Source organism: Amblyomma mixtum, unplaced genomic scaffold (assembly GCF_055824585.1).
Source record: "Amblyomma mixtum isolate Tamu unplaced genomic scaffold, ASM5582458v1 scaffold_12, whole genome shotgun sequence".
Lineage (NCBI taxonomy): Eukaryota > Metazoa > Arthropoda > Arachnida > Ixodida > Ixodidae > Amblyomma > Amblyomma mixtum.
In genome coordinates, this window is record NW_028317651.1 from 8,683,947 (window position 1) to 8,693,854 (window position 9,908).

A 9,908-nucleotide genomic window follows, 5' to 3' on the forward strand; every position below is an offset into this window, starting at 1 on the left:
TTCTGGCTGTTATCAGACCAGACTTCAAATCATGTTATGGGCTATGATGTTACAGAATGCCTGCATATGCCAAGCGTAGGACCCACAAATCAACCGCAGTTGGTCAAAAACGTACTGCAAGCAATTTCCAAGAGGTGAAATCATTTCTGGTGCAGAACAAACAGCGAAAGAAGAAATGAAAGTAAAATTCAAGTAGAAAACAGTTGCTCTCACTGTCCTATTAGCAACCGACAGAGAGCATTTTCAAAGAAATTCTTGCAAAAAAAAACTTTCCATTGAACTCTATATAGTTGCATGGGGTAACATTAGTAAAAAGTTCCACTAGTTTTTGGGAATTCGCATCCTCAGATGTCATTATGTGCTCTGTACTGAATGCACGACGGGACAAGAATTTATTCGAAAGTACAAAAATCCTTATATTGCCAGTCATGTCCTTGAAGGAACAATGTGCTTTATTTTTAGACAGGTTCCCAAGTATGTCTGCAAGGCTGTGCTGTTTGTCTTGTTTGGCCTTGAGTATTGCTCACTGTGAAACACAAGACCTGGAGACACAATAACTCGGTCATGTTCCACAACAGGGCCACTTATGATGTTGCCAACTTGGTCTTGAACAAGGCGAAGCAGCTGGTCAGACGCAGCTCGGGGCCTGCTGAGAAGTAAAGCACCTTTACTATTTGATTGGCCAGCTTTTGCCAAAAACTTCAAAGTGCGAGGGCTAGCTAAGGCTTTCATACTCCTGAAGTTGCTGGCCATCATGAGGCGCTCTACAATCTGCAGCGAGGCACCTTTTGCTGATGTGACTAGCTGCTTAAGTTGACCAATGTTGGACTCAAATGCAAAACAAGAATGTGCCCAAAGTGGTCCTTGGTGCACAGCACTCTGAGGAATGTGCAACAGCGGATGCACATTAAAAGTCATCTGTTTTTCTCCATATAGAAACTGCATATCTACAACAAACTTTACAAGGCAGTTCGTGCTTTCAGCTATGTCAACCAAGGTCACGGTGTCCTGCAGAAGAAGGGCAATACCCTTAACAAGTAATGCAAAATGCTTAAGGTATTGCCGTAGAAGGATGCCTACCAAACATGGCAATGCAAAATACAAAAGCCACTGTTGCCACTCTGAGGCTTTCCAGTACTTCCTCAGCAAAACTGAGCGCGGAAGACGTGGAACACAATCATGTGGCTTTATAGCGCACAAACGCCCATCTATGGCTGCCACTGTTTCTGGTGCTCCAATGTAGTGCTGCTCCCCTACATCGGAGAGCCAGTTCTCAGTTAACTGCCGCGACACACCCAGCAACATACAGTGCATATAATCTGGGGTAAAGCCCCAGATTATATTAAAGTGTGAGAGATTAAGTAAAGGTGTTAGGCCTTTTACACCCTGAACAGGTCGTCGATCATCTCGATCATCGTCGTCATTGTGTCTTCAGCAGTCCTGTCAGGCACAACAGTGTTGACGAGGTACTTGACGGTTCCTGTTTGGCATAGTAAAAAAAATGAAAACCACACAAATTTTTAACTTTATAAAGGTCTTGCACAGTTCAGTGCTTCAAAATATTCGCACATTTCTTTACAGAAGTATTTCTGAGAATCACTTCTACAATACATTTTTTAAAAACTGACAATGTGCAGTCATCTTGAAATATGATATTGCTGCTCCAAATAAGGTACAATTTTGCCCCAGTGCTGAGAAGTGGCAAGGCCAAATACATTTTACACTAAAGTAGGTCTTTAAAGGAAAGGTTCTTAAAGAAAAGCCAAAAATCTGCCTCAACACGTCTTATCAAAAAGCAGACTCTGCATTCTTAGCTTTGTTATCTTCACTAACCATCCACAGATGCCCCAGGGTGCAAACACCATCCACAGCCGTAGCAGCCATTGAACTGGGTCAAGTGCTGCATGGCCGCCCGCGCAGGTGCGTCAGCACAGCAGCTGAAGCAGTATACCTGCGTAAGCAAGCACTACATCTATTTCCATGCTAAACAAAATCACAAGATAGCCAATTTGCACCAAATGCTATAGATTATTCTACGTGCTCTAACAACATCAAGGCACGCTTTAAATACAAACGGAACATTTTATGTACTTTTCTGATTTGTCACTCTTGCTGCAATCCTGTCTATGTACTCTGCCTTTAATCAACTGCAATATGATTGCGCACTACATGTATTGGCTGGCAACATTATCAAACTCTACACAAATAGCGTTATGAATTGCACTGTATGAGAACTTCAAACCATACAGAGTTGCTCAGGTGCAGTGGTAATGGCTTGAATTAGCAGGAAAAACAAGCTGCTCAACTTGCACCCTCATTATCTGCGCTGAACTATCAATAGTTGTGCGTGTCATTCTCCCCTGTGTCTGTTTCCGAAAACAGTGGATTCTCTGCTGAATGAAGAAACCAGCTAGCCCAGCAACACACCCTTTCAAGTTACAGTTAGTCTATGCACTCCATCTCAATGCTGCATTTACAAACCAGAATAGTCTGAAGCTCTGCTGTTCAAACAGTTTCTATAATAGCAGAAAAAAATTACCTTTGAGTGCACAGTTCCGTTGCCTGCCGTCCATGTGATGCTGTCGGTTGACAAACCATCCATTTGTTCCACAAATGTATTTAGTAGCAGTGTCATGTCAGGATGCGTCTGGCCGTACCAGAGTGCAGATACAAGCACATTTTTGTGTCTAATATGTGCTGGTAGTTCACTCACTGTCATCTGAATTGGCCACACAGAAAATTTTGACGATTTGAAGACCGGGCTTCCGTCTGTGTTAATAGTGAGGGTGAGGTCATTTCTGGATGCCAATTTGTGCCTAAGCTCTCTGTAGAGGGAGCCATCTATTATGTCTGCCATCTCTTCCTTCTCGACAGACAAACTCTCCTTTATGATATCAAGTCGCTAATAAAGCGCACTAAAAATATCATTTTCAGACAATAAAGATGAAAGCAACTTCACAATGCGCAGTGTTATAAAAAAGTGCCCATCCTGAAGCATCTGCTGACCGCTGTAGTGACGCCCGCACACAGAGCATGTTACTCGCACTGCATTTCTATCGGCAAGATCGCCAGTGGTCTCGGCAAGAAGTTTCATGCAGTTTCCACAGTAGAAGTGGAAACGGGCAGCTTTAATTTCAGCCCCGAAACTCTTTTTGAAGCGATATTTCGTCGCTGGCATATCGTGCCGAGCAAGCACGTGCATTATTAACCTTTGGAGGGCTTCGACTTCCTTCCACGGAAGGCCAAACTACAACACAAAGTTCGCCGTCAATGCCAGCAAATCGTCAGCAGAAAAGCTACAATCTTCCTGCGGCACTTCTGCGTCGATGGGAGGCTGTGGGTCGTCACATGTTGACGTTGACATCACTTCATCCGCCGAACCAGCGTGCAAGTGGCCTTCAGCCGTACTCTCTGCATCCTGCATAAGTTGTGTCTGTGTTGGCAGCTGCGCCCGCTGCGCGTCACTATGTGGAGTTGTTATCGAAGCCTCCGCATGGTCGGCGACACTGCTGTGTGGTTGAGTAACGTCGGTGGCCTGCTGCGATGCATGTGACTCCTGCGCGCGCCGGGCTGATCTCTGAAGATAAGTTTTCGTTGAATATGGGATGGAGGAGGCGCTGCCTGGGTTGAGGTATTCCTTCCTACGGCCCATACTCTCTCCAGTGCAGTTCTATGCAAACCTTGAACTCACGATGCAAATGCTGGCTCGAACTGCCGGCAGCTCCCCACACCATAAAAGTTTAAGTCTTGGATTGGACTGGATGAGGTTGGATTGCAGGCTACCCAAGGGCACATATTGCCCACAATAGACGCGTATCAATTTCAAAATAAGTGCTTGATTAACTAATACTTATGCGTTCAGTCAAAATAAGCTAGTCATATTTATAATTATTTATTTCTAAGAATTATTATTTACTTATTAGTTATTTTGTTCGGAAATCTGCCAGAATCAGCCGCGACGCCGGGCCGGTCGGGTACACGGCCACTATGGGCTGTTATTGTGCTTTCGGGAGTAGCGTGGTTGCGCGCTTGTACTGTCTGGTGCACGTTGTGCGATTTTTCAAGACTTCCTTCTTTGTGCAGTACTGGGCACCATGTTCGCCGTTGTGCGTTTTCTTAGTGACCGCGACAATCGCCTGCACGTGACTCCCGTGCATGACATTGAAGACTTCGCACCAAAAAACAGTAGTGACTACGACAACCGCGCCGTATATTCTGCTTATTGGCGGGACCCAGTTGACGACACAAACAGCGGACTGTACAATACTCAAGTTTTGTTGCTGGCAGGTATGTGTCAGTCCTCTGTAATGTTATAGTGCCAATCCATAAATTCTCATTTCTTACAGAGAGCGAAAACAACGCCCACGAAAAAATGCGGGAAAAGAGGGTAATAATCCCGAAGATACGCGATTCCTTGCAAAAAGGAACAGACGACGACGAGGAGACGCAAGCGAAAAAAAAAGGCTGAAAAAAAGGTTGCCACAACTAGCTGTTTTGGCAAACTCTTATGGCAGCTTTCGGGATTGACGCATTTAAACTTTTTTCCGCGCTTTCCTATTCTTTCAGAGACAAAACAACGACAAAGGCAACGCGAAGAAAGTCCTTTATGAGGAGATTTAAAAAAAAATCTTAAAGTCGCGCACAAAAAAAGCAGTCTCTCTGCAGAAATCTGGAGCCCAGGTAAGGGTGGTTGTGTTTCTTTGGTTTACTTTGGGGTACAAAAAAAAGTACTGACATCAAAACCTCTCCTAAACATTACATAATGCAGTTACATCCAAGGAAAAGATATTCCTCTTTGAGCTCATCAGACAGTGATGACCTGTGTGCCAAGAGTGAGGTGATCAAAATGAAAAAGCTGAAGGAAGCCTGGAAAGGACGTCCCCAGGAGCTGCAGGAAGGCGAGCTCGAGAAAGAAAGAGATTATTGGAAATCTCGCGCCCAGGAACTGCAGGAAGACAACGTGTTTTTAAAAGCACAAGTTGCAGGCCGGCAAAGGTGCCTGGAAAGCAAAATTTTTGCGCGTAAGAATGCTTTTTGCTTTGCACTAATATTTTTGCTGACCGTAAGATGTTTCAACAAGACAGCTCATGCGCTTTTCTTAAATTTGTTCATTATTGTTTTTCCTGTACAGTCGAACAACAAGACAAGGGTTGCAGTCGAGGCATGACTACAGGTTTGTTTCCCCGTTGGCACTTCATGTGATGATTTGGAAACTGTGCATCGGTTGCATCACAGGTGCCATGATGCAACTTTCCCCCTTCTTCATGAAGTCATTTTTTTTTGTCAAACAGACTTTCCCAATAGTATGTGCTAAGCAAGTGCTATGAGAGGTTTGGCTATACCTGGTGCACTTGCTGCAGAGTGCAAAGTGTGCAAATCTAACAGGCTTGAGGTTTCAGGCAGCAAACTGTGACGTGGATGAAACCTGTTCATAACATTTACTGTTGCTCCCAACCCGTTTTTATTGCAGCACCTTCTGTGACGGCTGCCATGGAAGACTTGGTTGGGCGTAAGTACTTTGGTTTTTCATCTAATTCCCTGCATTTCAAAACTGGAGCTACAGTTATCAGTATATCTTTCGAACTTTAGCACCATTGGAGGTCCTCGACACGGCCCCCAGCGAACGTGTTCCCTGTAAGAAGCAGTTCTGTCTTCATTTACAGTAAATTTGTTTTCACTTAAAGCAATGTATGCTCCCAGGTCACGTATTTTAATATTGCTTAATGTTGTGCAGAACCATGCCTATCTGCTGCTACAGAAGCAGAGGAGTACACTCTGAACCCTAGAGAGCAGCAGCAGCAGTACCTCCTTACACCTCCAGGTAAGCAGTACACTGATGTCACCTCAAACATTATATACTTCGTTTTGTGTATGTCATGATAAGGATTCTTATTTTTCCCTCACTTGTAGCTCCAACTGGAGATTTCACCTACATGGGAGACGGTTCCGTGAGTAATACTATGCTAATAAGTTAAATAAGTTGGCTACTTTTCATGCTTACCATTTTTTTCTGTTGGCACATACATACTCAGTGGATTTTAAATAATGCAACTGACTCCAAAAGCCTGTTGTCTGTAGTATGTTTACTATTTTTATGTTACAAAAGCAAGGGCCTTTCCAGGCATGCTCAAGTTTGCAATTTGAGTTCGTGCCTGTTAGGCAAAGAAGAACAGCAGCATGGCCAGAACACAGTCATCCTTTTTATGTGTTGCAATAGCAAGGAGCGCCTATTATTCATGTACTCTGTCCTAATAATGGTATGAAGTGACATTGGCCAAACAGTTTCTTAGTTTTGCTGTACACTTGCCAGAAGAAACATGCAGTAGTTTTCATGTTTCATTGTTGCTTATGGTACAGTTATTGATCCTCAGCATTTTCTGTTCTTGAATTCATGCATGTTGAAGGCATCTGCTATCACAGTGTACTTCTTTTATTTATTTGGGTGCTTTTTTTTCACGATCTCAAACAAGGTGTTATTGAAATTCCTCCATTATTTTCCTCTTTTCACAGTTCCATTTGACAAAAGGAATTGTCATAAGCGGCATATGTGCCGAAAAAATACTTAAAAACAAAAAACCAACGCTGGTTGTTAAAGACACTGCACAAGCCATATGGGGAAACGATGTCCTAATTACAAGGAGCGTCACTGGGACAGCTTGCTCCAGGAAGAGAGCGTTGGGAGCGCTCCCAAAACAACCCCTGACGCCTGAGAAACTTCTTGTCGTTTCAGGTACAGCTGGCATGAACACTTTCTGTTGCCTGTACTGTTGCATGCCATAAGTTATCTTTTCGCAGCATGAACAAAAATGCAGTAGGGGGATCTAGCTTTTGGCATAGCACGTTGCCAAAGATCTGTTTATATATATTAGGTGAACACAGATGTCGTTGTACTTAGTATCACTGGAATTACGAAAAATGTATACCTCTTCACCTCAAGCCTCTGCATGCAGATAAATTTGAATGTGTTACATCACAGGCCGCTGTGTTCGTACAATATTCTGGTGCACAGAAACAACACTGAGGCCTATGGAATACAGGACAACTTGACCTGGTGGCTTTTGTAAAGCTGACAAGCCATGTGCATTCCTGACCATTGTTGTAGCTTTTGTGGCTGACTGCCAAGATCCGGCTGCACAATTGGCAGTCTCGTTGCTGCAACAACTAGTATTTTTTTGTAATGCTTGAAATTGACTTTTGTCTCTTTTTATAAACACTCAAGCTCTGGGGATTACAGAAGTCTATCAATGTTGAAGAAACCGAAAAGAACTTGACAAGAATCTTGACCGAAAAAATTCAAGACCTGTTGAAATCCAAGCTGCGCAAGCAGATGAAATTTTGAAAACTGCAAATTTTTTTTTGGGTGGTTGTATTAGTCAGAGCTGCGCAAACCGATTAAAATGTGAAAAACTATGACTGTGCTAGAGCAAGATCCATGTGGGCACTGTCAGCGTAGCACAAAGATGCCAAGCCACGCGATAAGCCGGTTTACTGCTTAGAATGGTGCAACCAAGATAGCAATCATGATTTCACACTTCGCTCGAAATTTGCTGAAAAGTGTACCAGAACATGCATTTGAGCTTGTGCAGACACCAGCTTGTCGCTTGGACACATTCTCCATATTGACGAGTAACAGGTCTGCCGACTTCCTGCAACCTTCTGCTGGAACCAGTAGCTACTGGTTTCAGCTACTGGTTCCATCACCTACGGGTCCCAGTAGCTGCTGGTTCCAGTAGCTGCTGATTCCAGTAGCTGCTGGGAATGTGCTAATAAACCAGCACTACTGGAACCAGTAGTAAACCAGGAGGAAACCAGCAGAAAGTTTTCACCTGGGCATGCTTGGCCTTCCTTACATTGGCCAATGGTTGGCTTGTCACCACATCCAAGCACAAATTTTGATTGGTGTCCAGCATTTTGCCAATCATGGAAGCGTTGACCACTGATGATTTGCCTTGCTTGGGCCAATAAAATTCTGCTGCTTGGGATGATGAATAAATGTTGAACAGCATACGATGACATTGCTATAACATTCATGCTATAGGTTAATTGTCTGCCCTGTCGGGCTATTTCTGAAGCCGAAATAGAAAAGCCGGTACCAGATCACTTCTCACCATGACAATATTAATTAATTTATTTATTTTTATTTCGAGTGCAAGTTTCCATGTGGTCTGTATGCAAATGGTGAGCAGTGCAAGTGTACTTGCTCTCTGTGACACTAAGGTAGAAAGATATATTTCTATCTAAAATATTTTTAAACAGTTGCAATTCTTTGTTTTTCAATTAAACACGAGACAAAATTAAAACTGCCGAAGAACTTTAGTTCTGGTTTCACTGACGCCCCGCAGCCTAATGGCCATGGAGATCACTATCACAAATCCAAATCGAAACCGCAGCTACTCGCGGCCGCGCCGAGAGCCAATCTAGCCAAGCCTACGACGCGCGCTCATCCGAGAGCCTGCGTGTCAGCGGCAGTCGTGGTATAGATCAACGTTTTTAGATCCCTTTCAGTTTGCAAGCTCCCCCGGGGCCGCGCCCGAGAAAGCGGCCCCCGTCCGCTTCCACTCACCACGCGGCGCTGCTGTCGCTGTCGGCCCGGAACCGCCGGAGCGCTTGCGCTTGCCAGTTTGCTGTGACAGCCCGTTGTCATCCGCGATAACATTGGGAACGAACACGTCGAACTCAAATTTGCTGTGCTTTTAGAGCTGTCACATTGAAACTTCAGTCTCATGGTTAAAGAAATGTTTCGCCTGGCTAGTAAGGCTGAGATAAAGAGCAGACTGATGCCAGTTCGCAAAAAAACAATCGTTTGCATTGCGCTTTATCGGATCGCGTTTGCGATGTTTAGCGCTGATGATATGCGTGTGTTGGAGTAAAGCTATCAATATTTCTTCGGGAGAATGCACGAAACATCAATGAAAGGTTAAAACTAGCGATGTTCCGCTTCTAGATCAATCACGAAATTCCGCGCTATATTATCAACGAAGCACCGCACAAACGAGCAGCATTTGGCACATTCTTTAGAATGCCAATTTCAGTGAACACAAGTATAAATGCAGACACACTTAGCTGGATGCAGGGAGCGAATAACCTATAGAAGAGCTTTTTATTTGCAATGATCGCACAGACGAAAGCAGCGTCCTGCACTTTCATTTTTAGAATGTTAATTTCGTTGAACACAGACAAGCATTAAATGCAGACACACTAAGTCGGAAGTGTTAATGGAGCGGCCTGGCGTCGCTTGGTCGACGAACACGACATCAAGCACGGAGGGAATGGCTACAGAAGGCGAGCTTTTTTATTTGCAATGACAACCTTTTCTCTGTTCTCCAGCCGACGGTTCACGTCTCTCGCATAGAAGTGCATGCGTGTCACTATGACAAAATGCAGCACTTGGCACGTAAAAGTGGCCATATGCTCTGCACATCCAAGCCGAGCAACGTTTTGCAATTCCAGCTCTTCTACACCTCTCAAAAAACGTCCCCAAAAACGGGACCTTCTTTCAAAGAAATCGAGATTGCTTTGTTTACAATGTTGGTAAACTCTAGCATTTTTTGGTGGGATGCTTTAAGCACCCTTGCTTGAAGCTTTTGTATACTGTAAGATAAGCGTCACTGCCAACAACTGGCACAGGCGAGCTGATATCTTCCGTGCTCATATCTGCTGGCTGCTCCAAATCAGGCGGCGGCGACGATGGCGTAGACGCGAAGGGCCACGCTGGTCGGGCAAACAGCGTGGCGAGCGCCACCGCGCGGCAGGAAACGGAAAGGCGACAATCCGCGCACCGCAGCTTTCAAACTGAAAGGGATCTAAAAACGTTGGTATAGATCTTCACGTTTTTTCTTCTTCTAGTACAGTTTTTTTTGCTGTCGCCGTGCCCGCGCTGCTGTGTTTCGTTGTGGTTTCACTGGAAT

General features: G+C 44.4%; 2 pseudogenes; one reads left to right on the top strand and one right to left on the bottom strand.

The window, feature by feature from the left end:
* Positions 1-220: 220 nt before the first annotated feature.
* Positions 221-3,720, bottom strand: LOC149324913 (uncharacterized; annotated as a pseudogene).
* Positions 3,721-4,094: 374 nt separating this feature from the next.
* On the top strand, positions 4,095-7,339 carry LOC149324914 (BEN domain-containing protein 5-like; annotated as a pseudogene).
* Positions 7,340-9,908: the final 2,569 nt, after the last annotated feature.